General features: G+C 41.5%; 7 non-coding genes across 7 annotated transcripts; all 7 read right to left on the reverse strand.

Annotated features, from left to right (window-relative positions):
* Positions 1-715: 715 nt before the first annotated feature.
* On the reverse strand, positions 716-789 carry trnan-guu (transfer RNA asparagine (anticodon GUU)). Its single transcript has one exon. It is a non-coding gene; the product is annotated as a tRNA-Asn (tRNA).
* A 3,430-nt stretch (positions 790-4,219) lies between these two features.
* Positions 4,220-4,293, reverse strand: trnan-guu (transfer RNA asparagine (anticodon GUU)). The gene has a single exon. It is a non-coding gene; the product is annotated as a tRNA-Asn (tRNA).
* Positions 4,294-6,555: 2,262 nt separating this feature from the next.
* On the reverse strand, positions 6,556-6,629 carry trnan-guu (transfer RNA asparagine (anticodon GUU)). Its single transcript has one exon. It is a non-coding gene; the product is annotated as a tRNA-Asn (tRNA).
* Positions 6,630-10,056: 3,427 nt separating this feature from the next.
* Positions 10,057-10,130, reverse strand: trnan-guu (transfer RNA asparagine (anticodon GUU)). The gene has a single exon. It is a non-coding gene; the product is annotated as a tRNA-Asn (tRNA).
* Positions 10,131-13,560: 3,430 nt separating this feature from the next.
* Positions 13,561-13,634, reverse strand: trnan-guu (transfer RNA asparagine (anticodon GUU)). Its single transcript has one exon. It is a non-coding gene; the product is annotated as a tRNA-Asn (tRNA).
* A 4,423-nt stretch (positions 13,635-18,057) lies between these two features.
* Positions 18,058-18,131, reverse strand: trnan-guu (transfer RNA asparagine (anticodon GUU)). The gene has a single exon. It is a non-coding gene; the product is annotated as a tRNA-Asn (tRNA).
* A 1,094-nt stretch (positions 18,132-19,225) lies between these two features.
* Positions 19,226-19,299, reverse strand: trnan-guu (transfer RNA asparagine (anticodon GUU)). The gene has a single exon. It is a non-coding gene; the product is annotated as a tRNA-Asn (tRNA).
* Between the last annotated feature and the right edge of the window lie 426 nt (positions 19,300-19,725).

A 19,725-nucleotide genomic window follows, 5' to 3' on the forward strand; every position in this document is an offset into this window, starting at 1 on the left:
ATGAAGTGGCTAGTCACTTTCATGGCGTATTGGCGTACATATACACACAAACACACTGGACCAACATTGTCCTTCTCGCGAGATAAATATAAATGCTAAGGTTTTTCATGCCAGATTGACATCATTTACGTTGTCATACCAGCCAGATTAATAAGAATAAATTATATGTTCCTTGGAGAACACAGAATGATCAAGCTATTGAGTAACAGAAGATCAGAGACCATTGACAGCCATTTTACCAGTAGGTATGATAACTTGTCATCTTTCATGTTCAACAACACACCAATCACATGTGACAACAGGAAACACAGCAGGTCAAAAGCAAGCTTACTGTAAGGCCAGGAAGGTCTTCCACATCACTAGAAACAGAAAGACAGCATTCCTGGGTGGGCACAAATCACCAACTTTTAAATTAACAGTCTAACGCGCCAACCAATTGCACCACAGATACTTGTGGTTACACTGACCCTCAGCAGGCCAAAGTCTCATGGAAGCTCAAACCAAGTCAGGAAGGGTCAGTTCACATCTCCACAATCTGAAAAATGTCATCCCTGGGTGGTGATGATGCACCAACCTTTAGATTGACAGTCAAACACGCTAACTGATTGCACTAGAGAGGCTTGTGTTGGCATTGACCGGGGCAAAATAACAGGAATCTCATTACAGGTCCAGGATGTCACATCCACATCATGGAGCACAACAAACTGACAACTGTCGTCCCTGGGTGGGCTCGAACCACCAACCTTTAGATTAACAGTCTAACGCGCTAACCAATTGCGCCACAGAGACTTGTGGTGTATATGACCCTGACGCTTGATCGATGGCCATTTGTGCTCTCATCCAACTGAACATGGAGTTTACGAAACAACAACACTTTGTTCCAATTGTTGTGTTAACGTGCATCAAAAGTGCAGCAACATTTTCAAGGAAGTAGACCTATAGTTTTCTAATGTTTGTTAGCTTTTTGAATGGCCTTAAAAGGGCAAAAATGTAGCGCAATGTTCGTCAGCGCAACATTATATTAAAAGGCATCTGGCAGGAGTAAATCCCGCCTCAATCACAAATATATTCTGATAAATATATATTTTAAACAACTGCATTTTCACAAATGTAATATATAATCGCCAAGCCCATTCAAAATAATTAGGGGACTGACTCCGGAAGAATGATGAAGTGGCTAGTCACTTTCATGGCGTATTGGCGTACATATACACACAAACACACTGGACCAACATTGTCCTTCTCGCGAGATAAATATAAATGCTAAGGTTTTTCATGCCAGATTGACATCATTTACGTTGTCATACCAGCCAGATTAATAAGAATAAATTATATGTTCCTTGGAGAACACAGAATGATCAAGCTATTGAGTAACAGAAGATCAGAGACCATTGACAGCCATTTTACCAGTAGGTATGATAACTTGTCATCTTTCATGTTCAACAACACACCAATCACATGTGACAACAGGAAACACAGCAGGTCAAAAGCAAGCTTACTGTAAGGCCAGGAAGGTCTTCCACATCACTAGAAACAGAAAGACAGCATTCCTGGGTGGGCTCAAATCACCAACTTTTAAATTAACAGTCTAACGCACCAACCAATTGCACCACAGAGACTTGTGGTTATACTGACCCTCAGCAGGCCAAAGTCTCATGGAAGCTCAAGCCAAGTCAGGAAGGGTCAGTTCACATCTCCACAATCTGAAAAATGTCATCCCTGGGTGGTGATGATGCACCAACCTTTAGATTGACAGTCAAACACGCTAACTGATTGCACTAGAGAGGCTTGTGTTGGCATTGACCGGGGCAAAATAACAGGAATCTCATTACAGGTCCAGGATGTCACATCCACATCATGGAGCACAACAAACTGACAACTGTCGTCCCTGGGTGGGCTCGAACCACCAACCTTTAGATCAACAGTCTAACGCGCTAACCAATTGCGCCACAGAGACTTGTGGTGTATATGATCCTGACGCTTGATCGATGGCCATTTGTGCTCTCATCCAACTGAACATGGAGTTTACGAAACAACAACACTTTGTTCCAATTGTTGTGTTAACGTGCATCAAAAGTGCAGCAACATTTTCAAGGAAGTAGACCTATAGTTTTCTAATGTTTGTTAGCTTTTTGAATGGCCTTAAAAGGGCAAAAATGTAGCGCAATGTTCGTCAGCGCAACATTATATTAAAAGGCATCTGGCAGGAGTAAATCCCGCCTCAATCACAAATATATTCTGATAAATATATATTTTAAACAACTGCATTTTCACAAATGTAATATATAATCGCCAAGCCCATTCAAAATAATTAGGGGACTGACTCCGGAAGAATGATGAAGTGGCTAGTCACTTTCATGGCGTATTGGCGTACATATACACACAAACACACTGGACCAACATTGTCCTTCTCGCGAGATAAATATAAATGCTAAGGTTTTTCATGCCAGATTGACATCATTTACGTTGTCATACCAGCCAGATTAATAAGAATAAATTATATGTTCCTTGGAGAACACAGAATGATCAAGCTATTGAGTAACAGAAGATCAGAGACCATTGACAGCCATTTTACCAGTAGGTATGATAACTTGTCATCTTTCATGTTCAACAACACACCAATCACATGTGACAACAGGAAACACAGCAGGTCAAAAGCAAGCTTACTGTAAGGCCAGGAAGGTCTTCCACATCACTAGAAACAGAAAGACAGCATTCCTGGGTGGGCACAAATCACCAACTTTTAAATTAACAGTCTAACGCGCCAACCAATTGCACCACAGATACTTGTGGTTACACTGACCCTCAGCAGGCCAAAGTCTCATGGAAGCTCAAACCAAGTCAGGAAGGGTCAGTTCACATCTCCACAATCTGAAAAATGTCATCCCTGGGTGGTGATGATGCACCAACCTTTAGATTGACAGTCAAACACGCTAACTGATTGCACTAGAGAGGCTTGTGTTGGCATTGACCGGGGCAAAATAACAGGAATCTCATTACAGGTCCAGGATGTCACATCCACATCATGGAGCACAACAAACTGACAACTGTCGTCCCTGGGTGGGCTCGAACCACCAACCTTTAGATTAACAGTCTAACACGCTAACCAATAGCGCCACAGAGACTTGTGGTGTATATGACCCTGACGCTTGATCGATGGCCATTTGTGCTCTCATCCAACTGAACATGGAGTTTACGAAACAACAACACTTTGTTCCAATTGTTGTGTTAACGTGCATCAAAAGTGCAGCAACATTTTCAAGGAAGTAGACCTACAGTTTTCTAATGTTTGTTAGCTTTTTGAATGGCCTTAAAAGGGCAAAAATGTAGCGCAATGTTCGTCAGCGCAACATTATATTAAAAGGCATCTGGCAGGAGTAAATCCCGCCTCAATCACAAATATATTCTGATAAATATATATTTTAAACAACTGCATTTTCACAAATGTAATATATAATCGCCAAGCCCATTCAAAATAATTAGGGGACTGACTCCGGAAGAATGATGAAGTGGCTAGTCACTTTCATGGCGTATTGGCGTACATATACACACAAACACACTGGACCAACATTGTCCTTCTCGCGAGATAAATATAAATGCTAAGGTTTTTCATGCCAGATTGACATCATTTACGTTGTCATACCAGCCAGATTAATAAGAATAAATTATATGTTCCTTGGAGAACACAGAATGATCAAGCTATTGAGTAACAGAAGATCAGAGACCATTGACAGCCATTTTACCAGTAGGTATGATAACTTGTCATCTTTCATGTTCAACAACACACCAATCACATGTGACAACAGGAAACACAGCAGGTCAAAAGCAAGCTTACTGTAAGGCCAGGAAGGTCTTCCACATCACTAGAAACAGAAAGACAGCATTCCTGGGTGGGCACAAATCACCAACTTTTAAATTAACAGTCTAACGCGCCAACCAATTGCACCACAGATACTTGTGGTTACACTGACCCTCAGCAGGCCAAAGTCTCATGGAAGCTCAAACCAAGTCAGGAAGGGTCAGTTCACATCTCCACAATCTGAAAAATGTCATCCCTGGGTGGTGATGATGCACCAACCTTTAGATTGACAGTCAAACACGCTAACTGATTGCACTAGAGAGGCTTGTGTTGGCATTGACCGGGGCAAAATAACAGGAATCTCATTACAGGTCCAGGATGTCACATCCACATCATGGAGCACAACAAACTGACAACTGTCGTCCCTGGGTGGGCTCGAACCACCAACCTTTAGATTAACAGTCTAACGCGCTAACCAATTGCGCCACAGAGACTTGTGGTGTATATGACCCTGACGCTTGATCGATGGCCATTTGTGCTCTCATCCAACTGAACATGGAGTTTACGAAACAACAACACTTTGTTCCAATTGTTGTGTTAACGTGCATCAAAAGTGCAGCAACATTTTCAAGGAAGTAGACCTATAGTTTTCTAATGTTTGTTAGCTTTTTGAATGGCCTTAAAAGGGCAAAAATGTAGCGCAATGTTCGTCAGCGCAACATTATATTAAAAGGCATCTGGCAGGAGTAAATCCCGCCTCAATCACAAATATATTCTGATAAATATATATTTTAAACAACTGCATTTTCACAAATGTAATATATAATCGCCAAGCCCATTCAAAATAATTAGGGGACTGACTCCGGAAGAATGATGAAGTGGCTAGTCACTTTCATGGCGTATTGGCGTACATATACACACAAACACACTGGACCAACATTGTCCTTCTCGCGAGATAAATATAAATGCTAAGGTTTTTCATGCCAGATTGACATCATTTACGTTGTCATACCAGCCAGATTAATAAGAATAAATTATATGTTCCTTGGAGAACACAGAATGATCAAGCTATTGAGTAACAGAAGATCAGAGACCATTGACAGCCATTTTACCAGTAGGTATGATAACTTGTCATCTTTCATGTTCAACAACACACCAATCACATGTGACAACAGGAAACACAGCAGGTCAAAAGCAAGCTTACTGTAAGGCCAGGAAGGTCTTCCACATCACTAGAAACAGAAAGACAGCATTCCTGGGTGGGCACAAATCACCAACTTTTAAATTAACAGTCTAACGCGCCAACCAATTGCACCACAGATACTTGTGGTTACACTGACCCTCAGCAGGCCAAAGTTTCATGGAAGCTCAAACCAAGTCAGGAAGGGTCAGTTCACATCTCCACAATCTGAAAAATGTCATCCCTGGGTGGTGATGATGAACCAACCTTTAGATTGACAGTCAAACACGCTAACTGATTGCACTAGAGAGGCTTGTGTTGGCATTGACCGGGGCAAAATAACTGGAATCTCATTACAGGTCCAGGATGTCACATCCACATCATGGAGCACAACAAACTGACAACTGTCGTCCCTGGGTGGGCTCGAACCACCAACCTTTAGATTAACAGTCTAACACGCTAACCAATAGCGCCACAGAGACTTGTGGTGTATATGACCCTGACGCTTGATCGATGGCCATTTGTGCTCTCATCCAACTGAACATGGAGTTTACGAAACAACAACACTTTGTTCCAATTGTTGTGTTAACGTGCATCAAAAGTGCAGCAACATTTTCAAGGAAGTAGACCTATAGTTTTCTAATGTTTGTTAGCTTTTTGAATGGCCTTAAAAGGGCAAAAATGTAGCGCAATGTTCGTCAGCGCAACATTATATTAAAAGGCATCTGGCAGGAGTAAATCCCGCCTCAATCACAAATATATTCTGATAAATATATATTTTAAACAACTGCATTTTCACAAATGTAATATATAATCGCCAAGCCCATTCAAAATAATTAGGGGACTGACTCCGGAAGAATGATGAAGTGGCTAGTCACTTTCATGGCGTATTGGCGTACATATACACACAAACACACTGGACCAACATTGTCCTTCTCGCGAGATAAATATAAATGCTAAGGTTTTTCATGCCAGATTGACATCATTTACGTTGTCATACCAGCCAGATTAATAAGAATAAATTATATGTTCCTTGGAGAACACAGAATGATCAAGCTATTGAGTAACAGAAGATCAGAGACCATTGACAGCCATTTTACCAGTAGGTATGATAACTTGTCATCTTTCATGTTCAACAACACACCAATCACATGTGACAACAGGAAACACAGCAGGTCAAAAGCAAGCTTACTGTAAGGCCAGGAAGGTCTTCCACATCACTAGAAACAGAAAGACAGCATTCCTGGGTGGGCACAAATCACCAACTTTTAAATTAACAGTCTAACGCGCCAACCAATTGCACCACAGATACTTGTGGTTACACTGACCCTCAGCAGGCCAAAGTCTCATGGAAGCTCAAACCAAGTCAGGAAGGGTCAGTTCACATCTCCACAATCTGAAAAATGTCATCCCTGGGTGGTGATGATGCACCAACCTTTAGATTGACAGTCAAACACGCTAACTGATTGCACTAGAGAGGCTTGTGTTGGCATTGACCGGGGCAAAATAACAGGAATCTCATTACAGGTCCAGGATGTCACATCCACATCATGGAGCACAACAAACTGACAACTGTCGTCCCTGGGTGGGCTCGAACCACCAACCTTTAGATTAACAGTCTAACGCGCTAACCAATTGCGCCACAGAGACTTGTGGTGTATATGACCCTGACGCTTGATCGATGGCCATTTGTGCTCTCATCCAACTGAACATGGAGTTTACGAAACAACAACACTTTGTTCCAATTGTTGTGTTAACGTGCATCAAAAGTGCAGCAACATTTTCAAGGAAGTAGACCTATAGTTTTCTAATGTTTGTTAGCTTTTTGAATGGCCTTAAAAGGGCAAAAATGTAGCGCAATGTTCGTCAGCGCAACATTATATTAAAAGGCATCTGGCAGGAGTAAATCCCGCCTCAATCACAAATATATTCTGATAAATATATATTTTAAACAACTGCATTTTCACAAATGTAATATATAATCGCCAAGCCCATTCAAAATAATTAGGGGACTGACTCCGGAAGAATGATGAAGTGGCTAGTCACTTTCATGGCGTATTGGCGTACATATACACACAAACACACTGGACCAACATTGTCCTTCTCGCGAGATAAATATAAATGCTAAGGTTTTTCATGCCAGATTGACATCATTTACGTTGTCATACCAGCCAGATTAATAAGAATAAATTATATGTTCCTTGGAGAACACAGAATGATCAAGCTATTGAGTAACAGAAGATCAGAGACCATTGACAGCCATTTTACCAGTAGGTATGATAACTTGTCATCTTTCATGTTCAACAACACACCAATCACATGTGACAACAGGAAACACAGCAGGTCAAAAGCAAGCTTACTGTAAGGCCAGGAAGGTCTTCCACATCACTGGAAACAGAAAGACAGCATTCCTGGGTGGGCACAAATCACCAACTTTTAAATTAACAGTCTAACGCGCCAACCAATTGCACCACAGATACTTGTGGTTACACTGACCCTCAGCAGGCCAAAGTCTCATGGAAGCTCAAACCAAGTCAGGAAGGGTCAGTTCACATCTCCACAATCTGAAAAATGTCATCCCTGGGTGGTGATGATGCACCAACCTTTAGATTGACAGTCAAACACGCTAACTGATTGCACTAGAGAGGCTTGTGTTGGCATTGACCGGGGCAAAATAACAGGAATCTCATTACAGGTCCAGGATGTCACATCCACATCATGGAGCACAACAAACTGACAACTGTCGTCCCTGGGTGGGCTCGAACCACCAACCTTTAGATTAACAGTCTAACACGCTAACCAATAGCGCCACAGAGACTTGTGGTGTATATGACCCTGACGCTTGATCGATGGCCATTTGTGCTCTCATCCAACTGAACATGGAGTTTACGAAACAACAACACTTTGTTCCAATTGTTGTGTTAACGTGCATCAAAAGTGCAGCAACATTTTCAAGGAAGTAGACCTACAGTTTTCTAATGTTTGTTAGCTTTTTGAATGGCCTTAAAAGGGCAAAAATGTAGCGCAATGTTCGTCAGCGCAACATTATATTAAAAGGCATCTGGCAGGAGTAAATCCCGCCTCAATCACAAATATATTCTGATAAATATATATTTTAAACAACTGCATTTTCACAAATGTAATATATAATCGCCAAGCCCATTCAAAATAATTAGGGGACTGACTCCGGAAGAATGATGAAGTGGCTAGTCACTTTCATGGCGTATTGGCGTACATATACACACAAACACACTGGACCAACATTGTCCTTCTCGCGAGATAAATATAAATGCTAAGGTTTTTCATGCCAGATTGACATCATTTACGTTGTCATACCAGCCAGATTAATAAGAATAAATTATATGTTCCTTGGAGAACACAGAATGATCAAGCTATTGAGTAACAGAAGATCAGAGACCATTGACAGCCATTTTACCAGTAGGTATGATAACTTGTCATCTTTCATGTTCAACAACACACCAATCACATGTGACAACAGGAAACACAGCAGGTCAAAAGCAAGCTTACTGTAAGGCCAGGAAGGTCTTCCACATCACTAGAAACAGAAAGACAGCATTCCTGGGTGGGCACAAATCACCAACTTTTAAATTAACAGTCTAACGCGCCAACCAATTGCACCACAGATACTTGTGGTTACACTGACCCTCAGCAGGCCAAAGTCTCATGGAAGCTCAAACCAAGTCAGGAAGGGTCAGTTCACATCTCCACAATCTGAAAAATGTCATCCCTGGGTGGTGATGATGCACCAACCTTTAGATTGACAGTCAAACACGCTAACTGATTGCACTAGAGAGGCTTGTGTTGGCATTGACCGGGGCAAAATAACAGGAATCTCATTACAGGTCCAGGATGTCACATCCACATCATGGAGCACATCATGGTTCGACCCCCCCCTGGGTGGGGTCGAACCACCAACCTTTAGATTAACAGTCTAACGCGCTAACCAATTGCGCCACAGAGACTTGTGGTGTATATGACCCTGACGCTTGATCGATGGCCATTTGTGCTCTCATCCAACTGAACATGGAGTTTACGAAACAACAACACTTTGTTCCAATTGTTGTGTTAACGTGCATCAAAAGTGCAGCAACATATTCAAGGAAGTAGACCTATAGTTTTCTAATGTTTGTTAGCTTTTTGAATGGCCTTAAAAGGGCAAAAATGTAGCGCAATGTTCGTCAGCGCAACATTATATTAAAAGGCATCTGGCAGGAGTAAATCCCGCCTCAATCACAAATATATTCTGATAAATATATATTTTAAACAACTGCATTTTCACAAATGTAATATATAATCGCCAAGCCCATTCAAAATAATTAGGGGACTGACTCCGGAAGAATGATGAAGTGGCTAGTCACTTTCATGGCGTATTGGCGTACATATACACACAAACACACTGGACCAACATTGTCCTTCTCGCGAGATAAATATAAATGCTAAGGTTTTTCATGCCAGATTGACATCATTTACGTTGTCATACCAGCCAGATTAATAAGAATAAATTATATGTTCCTTGGAGAACACAGAATGATCAAGCTATTGAGTAACAGAAGATCAGAGACCATTGACAGCCATTTTACCAGTAGGTATGATAACTTGTCATCTTTCATGTTCAACAACACACCAATCACATGTGACAACAGGAAACACAGCAGGTCAAAAGCAAGCTTACTGTAAGGCCAGGAAGGTCTTCCACATCACTAGAAACAGAAAGACAGCATTCCTGGGTGGGCACAAATCACCAACTTTTAAATTAACAGTCTAACGCGCCAACCAATTGCACCACAGATACTTGTGGTTACACTGACCCTCAGCAGGCCAAAGTCTCATGGAAGCTCAAACCAAGTCAGGAAGGGTCAGTTCACATCTCCACAATCTGAAAAATGTCATCCCTGGGTGGTGATGATGCACCAACCTTTAGATTGACAGTCAAACACGCTAACTGATTGCACTAGAGAGGCTTGTGTTGGCATTGACCGGGGCAAAATAACAGGAATCTCATTACAGGTCCAGGATGTCACATCCACATCATGGAGCACAACAAACTGACAACTGTCGTCCCTGGGTGGGCTCGAACCACCAACCTTTAGATTAACAGTCTAACGCGCTAACCAATTGCGCCACAGAGACTTGTGGTGTATATGACCCTGACGCTTGATCGATGGCCATTTGTGCTCTCATCCAACTGAACATGGAGTTTACGAAACAACAACACTTTGTTCCAATTGTTGTGTTAACGTGCATCAAAAGTGCAGCAACATTTTCAAGGAAGTAGACCTATAGTTTTCTAATGTTTGTTAGCTTTTTGAATGGCCTTAAAAGGGCAAAAATGTAGCGCAATGTTCGTCAGCGCAACATTATATTAAAAGGCATCTGGCAGGAGTAAATCCCGCCTCAATCACAAATATATTCTGATAAATATATATTTTAAACAACTGCATTTTCACAAATGTAATATATAATCGCCAAGCCCATTCAAAATAATTAGGGGACTGACTCCGGAAGAATGATGAAGTGGCTAGTCACTTTCATGGCGTATTGGCGTACATATACACACAAACACACTGGACCAACATTGTCCTTCTCGCGAGATAAATATAAATGCTAAGGTTTTTCATGCCAGATTGACATCATTTACGTTGTCATACCAGCCAGATTAATAAGAATAAATTATATGTTCCTTGGAGAACACAGAATGATCAAGCTATTGAGTAACAGAAGATCAGAGACCATTGACAGCCATTTTACCAGTAGGTATGATAACTTGTCATCTTTCATGTTCAACAACACACCAATCACATGTGACAACAGGAAACACAGCAGGTCAAAAGCAAGCTTACTGTAAGGCCAGGAAGGTCTTCCACATCACTAGAAACAGAAAGACAGCATTCCTGGGTGGGCTCAAATCACCAACTTTTAAATTAACAGTCTAACGCACCAACCAATTGCACCACAGAGACTTGTGGTTATACTGACCCTCAGCAGGCCAAAGTCTCATGGAAGCTCAAGCCAAGTCAGGAAGGGTCAGTTCACATCTCCACAATCTGAAAAATGTCATCCCTGGGTGGTGATGATGCACCAACCTTTAGATTGACAGTCAAACACGCTAACTGATTGCACTAGAGAGGCTTGTGTTGGCATTGACCGGGGCAAAATAACAGGAATCTCATTACAGGTCCAGGATGTCACATCCACATCATGGAGCACAACAAACTGACAACTGTCGTCCCTGGGTGGGCTCGAACCACCAACCTTTAGATCAACAGTCTAACGCGCTAACCAATTGCGCCACAGAGACTTGTGGTGTATATGATCCTGACGCTTGATCGATGGCCATTTGTGCTCTCATCCAACTGAACATGGAGTTTACGAAACAACAACACTTTGTTCCAATTGTTGTGTTAACGTGCATCAAAAGTGCAGCAACATTTTCAAGGAAGTAGACCTATAGTTTTCTAATGTTTGTTAGCTTTTTGAATGGCCTTAAAAGGGCAAAAATGTAGCGCAATGTTCGTCAGCGCAACATTATATTAAAAGGCATCTGGCAGGAGTAAATCCCGCCTCAATCACAAATATATTCTGATAAATATATATTTTAAACAACTGCATTTTCACAAATGTAATATATAATCGCCAAGCCCATTCAAAATAATTAGGGGACTGACTCCGGAAGAATGATGAAGTGGCTAGTCACTTTCATGGCGTATTGGCGTACATATACACACAAACACACTGGACCAACATTGTCCTTCTCGCGAGATAAATATAAATGCTAAGGTTTTTCATGCCAGATTGACATCATTTACGTTGTCATACCAGCCAGATTAATAAGAATAAATTATATGTTCCTTGGAGAACACAGAATGATCAAGCTATTGAGTAACAGAAGATCAGAGACCATTGACAGCCATTTTACCAGTAGGTATGATAACTTGTCATCTTTCATGTTCAACAACACACCAATCACATGTGACAACAGGAAACACAGCAGGTCAAAAGCAAGCTTACTGTAAGGCCAGGAAGGTCTTCCACATCACTAGAAACAGAAAGACAGCATTCCTGGGTGGGCACAAATCACCAACTTTTAAATTAACAGTCTAACGCGCCAACCAATTGCACCACAGATACTTGTGGTTACACTGACCCTCAGCAGGCCAAAGTCTCATGGAAGCTCAAACCAAGTCAGGAAGGGTCAGTTCACATCTCCACAATCTGAAAAATGTCATCCCTGGGTGGTGATGATGCACCAACCTTTAGATTGACAGTCAAACACGCTAACTGATTGCACTAGAGAGGCTTGTGTTGGCATTGACCGGGGCAAAATAACAGGAATCTCATTACAGGTCCAGGATGTCACATCCACATCATGGAGCACAACAAACTGACAACTGTCGTCCCTGGGTGGGCTCGAACCACCAACCTTTAGATTAACAGTCTAACACGCTAACCAATAGCGCCACAGAGACTTGTGGTGTATATGACCCTGACGCTTGATCGATGGCCATTTGTGCTCTCATCCAACTGAACATGGAGTTTACGAAACAACAACACTTTGTTCCAATTGTTGTGTTAACGTGCATCAAAAGTGCAGCAACATTTTCAAGGAAGTAGACCTACAGTTTTCTAATGTTTGTTAGCTTTTTGAATGGCCTTAAAAGGGCAAAAATGTAGCGCAATGTTCGTCAGCGCAACATTATATTAAAAGGCATCTGGCAGGAGTAAATCCCGCCTCAATCACAAATATATTCTGATAAATATATATTTTAAACAACTGCATTTTCACAAATGTAATATATAATCGCCAAGCCCATTCAAAATAATTAGGGGACTGACTCCGGAAGAATGATGAAGTGGCTAGTCACTTTCATGGCGTATTGGCGTACATATACACACAAACACACTGGACCAACATTGTCCTTCTCGCGAGATAAATATAAATGCTAAGGTTTTTCATGCCAGATTGACATCATTTACGTTGTCATACCAGCCAGATTAATAAGAATAAATTATATGTTCCTTGGAGAACACAGAATGATCAAGCTATTGAGTAACAGAAGATCAGAGACCATTGACAGCCATTTTACCAGTAGGTATGATAACTTGTCATCTTTCATGTTCAACAACACACCAATCACATGTGACAACAGGAAACACAGCAGGTCAAAAGCAAGCTTACTGTAAGGCCAGGAAGGTCTTCCACATCACTAGAAACAGAAAGACAGCATTCCTGGGTGGGCACAAATCACCAACTTTTAAATTAACAGTCTAACGCGCCAACCAATTGCACCACAGATACTTGTGGTTACACTGACCCTCAGCAGGCCAAAGTCTCATGGAAGCTCAAACCAAGTCAGGAAGGGTCAGTTCACATCTCCACAATCTGAAAAATGTCATCCCTGGGTGGTGATGATGCACCAACCTTTAGATTGACAGTCAAACACGCTAACTGATTGCACTAGAGAGGCTTGTGTTGGCATTGACCGGGGCAAAATAACAGGAATCTCATTACAGGTCCAGGATGTCACATCCACATCATGGAGCACAACAAACTGACAACTGTCGTCCCTGGGTGGGCTCGAACCACCAACCTTTAGATTAACAGTCTAACGCGCTAACCAATTGCGCCACAGAGACTTGTGGTGTATATGACCCTGACGCTTGATCGATGGCCATTTGTGCTCTCATCCAACTGAACATGGAGTTTACGAAACAACAACACTTTGTTCCAATTGTTGTGTTAACGTGCATCAAAAGTGCAGCAACATTTTCAAGGAAGTAGACCTATAGTTTTCTAATGTTTGTTAGCTTTTTGAATGGCCTTAAAAGGGCAAAAATGTAGCGCAATGTTCGTCAGCGCAACATTATATTAAAAGGCATCTGGCAGGAGTAAATCCCGCCTCAATCACAAATATATTCTGATAAATATATATTTTAAACAACTGCATTTTCACAAATGTAATATATAATCGCCAAGCCCATTCAAAATAATTAGGGGACTGACTCCGGAAGAATGATGAAGTGGCTAGTCACTTTCATGGCGTATTGGCGTACATATACACACAAACACACTGGACCAACATTGTCCTTCTCGCGAGATAAATATAAATGCTAAGGTTTTTCATGCCAGATTGACATCATTTACGTTGTCATACCAGCCAGATTAATAAGAATAAATTATATGTTCCTTGGAGAACACAGAATGATCAAGCTATTGAGTAACAGAAGATCAGAGACCATTGACAGCCATTTTACCAGTAGGTATGATAACTTGTCATCTTTCATGTTCAACAACACACCAATCACATGTGACAACAGGAAACACAGCAGGTCAAAAGCAAGCTTACTGTAAGGCCAGGAAGGTCTTCCACATCACTAGAAACAGAAAGACAGCATTCCTGGGTGGGCACAAATCACCAACTTTTAAATTAACAGTCTAACGCGCCAACCAATTGCACCACAGATACTTGTGGTTACACTGACCCTCAGCAGGCCAAAGTTTCATGGAAGCTCAAACCAAGTCAGGAAGGGTCAGTTCACATCTCCACAATCTGAAAAATGTCATCCCTGGGTGGTGATGATGAACCAACCTTTAGATTGACAGTCAAACACGCTAACTGATTGCACTAGAGAGGCTTGTGTTGGCATTGACCGGGGCAAAATAACTGGAATCTCATTACAGGTCCAGGATGTCACATCCACATCATGGAGCACAACAAACTGACAACTGTCGTCCCTGGGTGGGCTCGAACCACCAACCTTTAGATTAACAGTCTAACACGCTAACCAATAGCGCCACAGAGACTTGTGGTGTATATGACCCTGACGCTTGATCGATGGCCATTTGTGCTCTCATCCAACTGAACATGGAGTTTACGAAACAACAACACTTTGTTCCAATTGTTGTGTTAACGTGCATCAAAAGTGCAGCAACATTTTCAAGGAAGTAGACCTATAGTTTTCTAATGTTTGTTAGCTTTTTGAATGGCCTTAAAAGGGCAAAAATGTAGCGCAATGTTCGTCAGCGCAACATTATATTAAAAGGCATCTGGCAGGAGTAAATCCCGCCTCAATCACAAATATATTCTGATAAATATATATTTTAAACAACTGCATTTTCACAAATGTAATATATAATCGCCAAGCCCATTCAAAATAATTAGGGGACTGACTCCGGAAGAATGATGAAGTGGCTAGTCACTTTCATGGCGTATTGGCGTACATATACACACAAACACACTGGACCAACATTGTCCTTCTCGCGAGATAAATATAAATGCTAAGGTTTTTCATGCCAGATTGACATCATTTACGTTGTCATACCAGCCAGATTAATAAGAATAAATTATATGTTCCTTGGAGAACACAGAATGATCAAGCTATTGAGTAACAGAAGATCAGAGACCATTGACAGCCATTTTACCAGTAGGTATGATAACTTGTCATCTTTCATGTTCAACAACACACCAATCACATGTGACAACAGGAAACACAGCAGGTCAAAAGCAAGCTTACTGTAAGGCCAGGAAGGTCTTCCACATCACTAGAAACAGAAAGACAGCATTCCTGGGTGGGCACAAATCACCAACTTTTAAATTAACAGTCTAACGCGCCAACCAATTGCACCACAGATACTTGTGGTTACACTGACCCTCAGCAGGCCAAAGTCTCATGGAAGCTCAAACCAAGTCAGGAAGGGTCAGTTCACATCTCCACAATCTGAAAAATGTCATCCCTGGGTGGTGATGATGCACCAACCTTTAGATTGACAGTCAAACACGCTAACTGATTGCACTAGAGAGGCTTGTGTTGGCATTGACCGGGGCAAAATAACAGGAATCTCATTACAGGTCCAGGATGTCACATCCACATCATGGAGCACAACAAACTGACAACTGTCGTCCCTGGGTGGGCTCGAACCACCAACCTTTAGATTAACAGTCTAACACGCTAACCAATAGCGCCACAGAGACTTGTGGTGTATATGACCCTGACGCTTGATCGATGGCCATTTGTGCTCTCATCCAACTGAACATGGAGTTTACGAAACAACAACACTTTGTTCCAATTGTTGTGTTAACGTGCATCAAAAGTGCAGCAACATTTTCAAGGAAGTAGACCTACAGTTTTCTAATGTTTGTTAGCTTTTTGAATGGCCTTAAAAGGGCAAAAATGTAGCGCAATGTTCGTCAGCGCAACATTATATTAAAAGGCATCTGGCAGGAGTAAATCCCGCCTCAATCACAAATATATTCTGATAAATATATATTTTAAACAACTGCATTTTCACAAATGTAATATATAATCGCCAAGCCCATTCAAAATAATTAGGGGACTGACTCCGGAAGAATGATGAAGTGGCTAGTCACTTTCATGGCGTATTGGCGTACATATACACACAAACACACTGGACCAACATTGTCCTTCTCGCGAGATAAATATAAATGCTAAGGTTTTTCATGCCAGATTGACATCATTTACGTTGTCATACCAGCCAGATTAATAAGAATAAATTATATGTTCCTTGGAGAACACAGAATGATCAAGCTATTGAGGAACAGAAGATCAGAGACCATTGACAGCCATTTTACCAGTAGGTATGATAACTTGTCATCTTTCATGTTCAACAACACACCAATCACATGTGACAACAGGAAACACAGCAGGTCAAAAGCAAGCTTACTGTAAGGCCAGGAAGGTCTTCCACATCACTAGAAACAGAAAGACAGCATTCCTGGGTGGGCTCAAATCACCAACTTTTAAATTAACAGTCTAACGCACCAACCAATTGCACCACAGAGACTTGTGGTTATACTGACCCTCAGCAGGCCAAAGTCTCATGGAAGCTCAAGCCAAGTCAGGAAGGGTCAGTTCACATCTCCACAATCTGAAAAATGTCATCCCTGGGTGGTGATGATGCACCAACCTTTAGATTGACAGTCAAACACGCTAACTGATTGCACTAGAGAGGCTTGTGTTGGCATTGACGCTTGATCGATGGCCATTTGTGCTCTCATCCAACTGAACATGGAGTTTACGAAACAACAACACTTTGTTCCAATTGTTGTGTTAACGTGCATCAAAAGTGCAGCAACATTTTCAAGGAAGTAGACCTACAGTTTTCTAATGTTTGTTAGCTTTTTGAATGGCCTTAAAAGGGCAAAAATGTAGCGCAATGTTCGTCAGCGCAACATTATATTAAAAGGCATCTGGCAGGAGTAAATCCCGCCTCAATCACAAATATATTCTGATAAATATATATTTTAAACAACTGCATTTTCACAAATGTAATATATAATCGCCAAGCCCATTCAAAATAATTAGGGGACTGACTCCGGAAGAATGATGAAGTGGCTAGTCACTTTCATGGCGTATTGGCGTACATATACACACAAACACACTGGACCAACATTGTCCTTCTCGCGAGATAAATATAAATGCTAAGGTTTTTCATGCCAGATTGACATCATTTACGTTGTCATACCAGCCAGATTAATAAGAATAAATTATATGTTCCTTGGAGAACACAGAATGATCAAGCTATTGAGGAACAGAAGATCAGAGACCATTGACAGCCATTTTACCAGTAGGTATGATAACTTGTCATCTTTCATGTTCAACAACACACCAATCACATGTGACAACAGGAAACACAGCAGGTCAAAAGCAAGCTTACTGTAAGGCCAGGAAGGTCTTCCACATCAATAGAAACAGAAAGACAGCGTTCCTGGGTGGGCTCAAATCACCAACTTTTAAATTAACAGTCTAACGCGCCAACCAATTGCACCACAGAGACTTGTGGTTATACTGACCCTCAGCAGGCCAAAGTCTCATGGAAGCTCAAGCCAAGTCAGGAAGGGTCAGTTCACATCTCCACAATCTGAAAAATGTCATCCCTGGGTGGTGATGATGCACCAACCTTTAGATTGACAGTCAAACACGCTAACTGATTGCACTAGAGAGGCTTGTGTTGGCATTGACCGGGGCAAAATAACAGGAATCTCATTACAGGTCCAGGATGTCACATCCACATCATGGAGCACAACAAACTGACAACTGCCGTCCCTGGGTGGGCTCGAACCACCAACCTTTAGATTAACAGTCTAACGCGCTAACCAATTGCGCCACAGAGACTTGTGGTGTATATGATCCTGACGCTTGATCGATGGCCATTTGTGCTCTCATCCAACTGAACATGGAGTTTACGAAACAACAACACTTTGTTCCAATTGTTGTGTTAACGTGCATCAAAAGTGCAGCAACATTTTCAAGGAAGTAGACCTATAGTTTTCTAATGTTTGTTAGCTTTTTGAATGGCCTTAAAAGGGCAAAAATGTAGCGCAATGTTCGTCAGCGCAACATTATATTAAAAGGCATCTGGCAGGAGTAAATCCCGCCTCAATCACAAATATATTCTGATAAATATATATTTTAAACAACTGCATTTTCACAAATGTAATATATAATCGCCAAGCCCATTCAAAATAATTAGGGGACTGACTCCGGAAGAATGATGAAGTGGCTAGTCACTTTCATGGCGTATTGGCGTACATATACACACAAACACACTGGACCAACATTGTCCTTCTCGCGAGATAAATATAAATGCTAAGGTTTTTCATGCCAGATTGACATCATTTACGTTGTCATACCAGCCAGATTAATAAGAATAAATTATATGTTCCTTGGAGAACACAGAATGATCAAGCTATTGAGTAACAGAAGATCAGAGACCATTGACAGCCATTTTACCAGTAGGTATGATAACTTGTCATCTTTCATGTTCAACAACACACCAATCACATGTGACAACAGGAAACACAGCAGGTCAAAAGCAAGCTTACTGTAAGGCCAGGAAGGTCTTCCACATCACTAGAAACAGAAAGACAGCATTCCTGGGTGGGCTCAAATCACCAACTTTTAAATTAACAGTCTAACGCACCAACCAATTGCACCACAGAGACTTGTGGTTATACTGACCCTCAGCAGGCCAAAGTCTCATGGAAGCTCAAGCCAAGTCAGGAAGGGTCAGTTCACATCTCCACAATCTGAAAAATGTCATCCCTGGGTGGTGATGATGCACCAACCTTTAGATTGACAGTCAAACACGCTAACTGATTGCACTAGAGAGGCTTGTGTTGGCATTGACCGGGGCAAAATAACAGGAATCTCATTACAGGTCCAGGATGTCACATCCACATCATGGAGCACAACAAACTGACAACTGTCGTCCCTGGGTGGGCTCGAACCACCAACCTTTAGATTAACAGTCTAACGCGCTAACCAATTGCGCCACAGAGACTTGTGGTGTATATGACCCTGACGCTTGATCGATGGCCATTTGTGCTCTCATCCAACTGAACATGGAGTTTACGAAACAACAACACTTTGTTCCAATTGTTGTGTTAACGTGCATCAAAAGTGCAGCAACATTTTCAAGGAAGTAGACCTATAGTTTTCTAATGTTTGTTAGCTTTTTGAATGGCCTTAAAAGGGCAAAAATGTAGCGCAATGTTCGTCAGCGCAACATTATATTAAAAGGCATCTGGCAGGAGTAAATCCCGCCTCAATCACAAATATATTCTGATAAATATATATTTTAAACAACTGCATTTTCACAAATGTAATATATAATCGCCAAGCCCATTCAAAATAATTAGGGGACTGACTCCGGAAGAATGATGAAGTGGCTAGTCACTTTCATGGCGTATTGGCGTACATATACACA

This window comes from Oncorhynchus mykiss, chromosome 21, assembly GCF_057628025.1.
Source record: "Oncorhynchus mykiss isolate SJ-2025 chromosome 21, ASM5762802v1, whole genome shotgun sequence".
Taxonomy (NCBI): domain Eukaryota; kingdom Metazoa; phylum Chordata; class Actinopteri; order Salmoniformes; family Salmonidae; genus Oncorhynchus; species Oncorhynchus mykiss.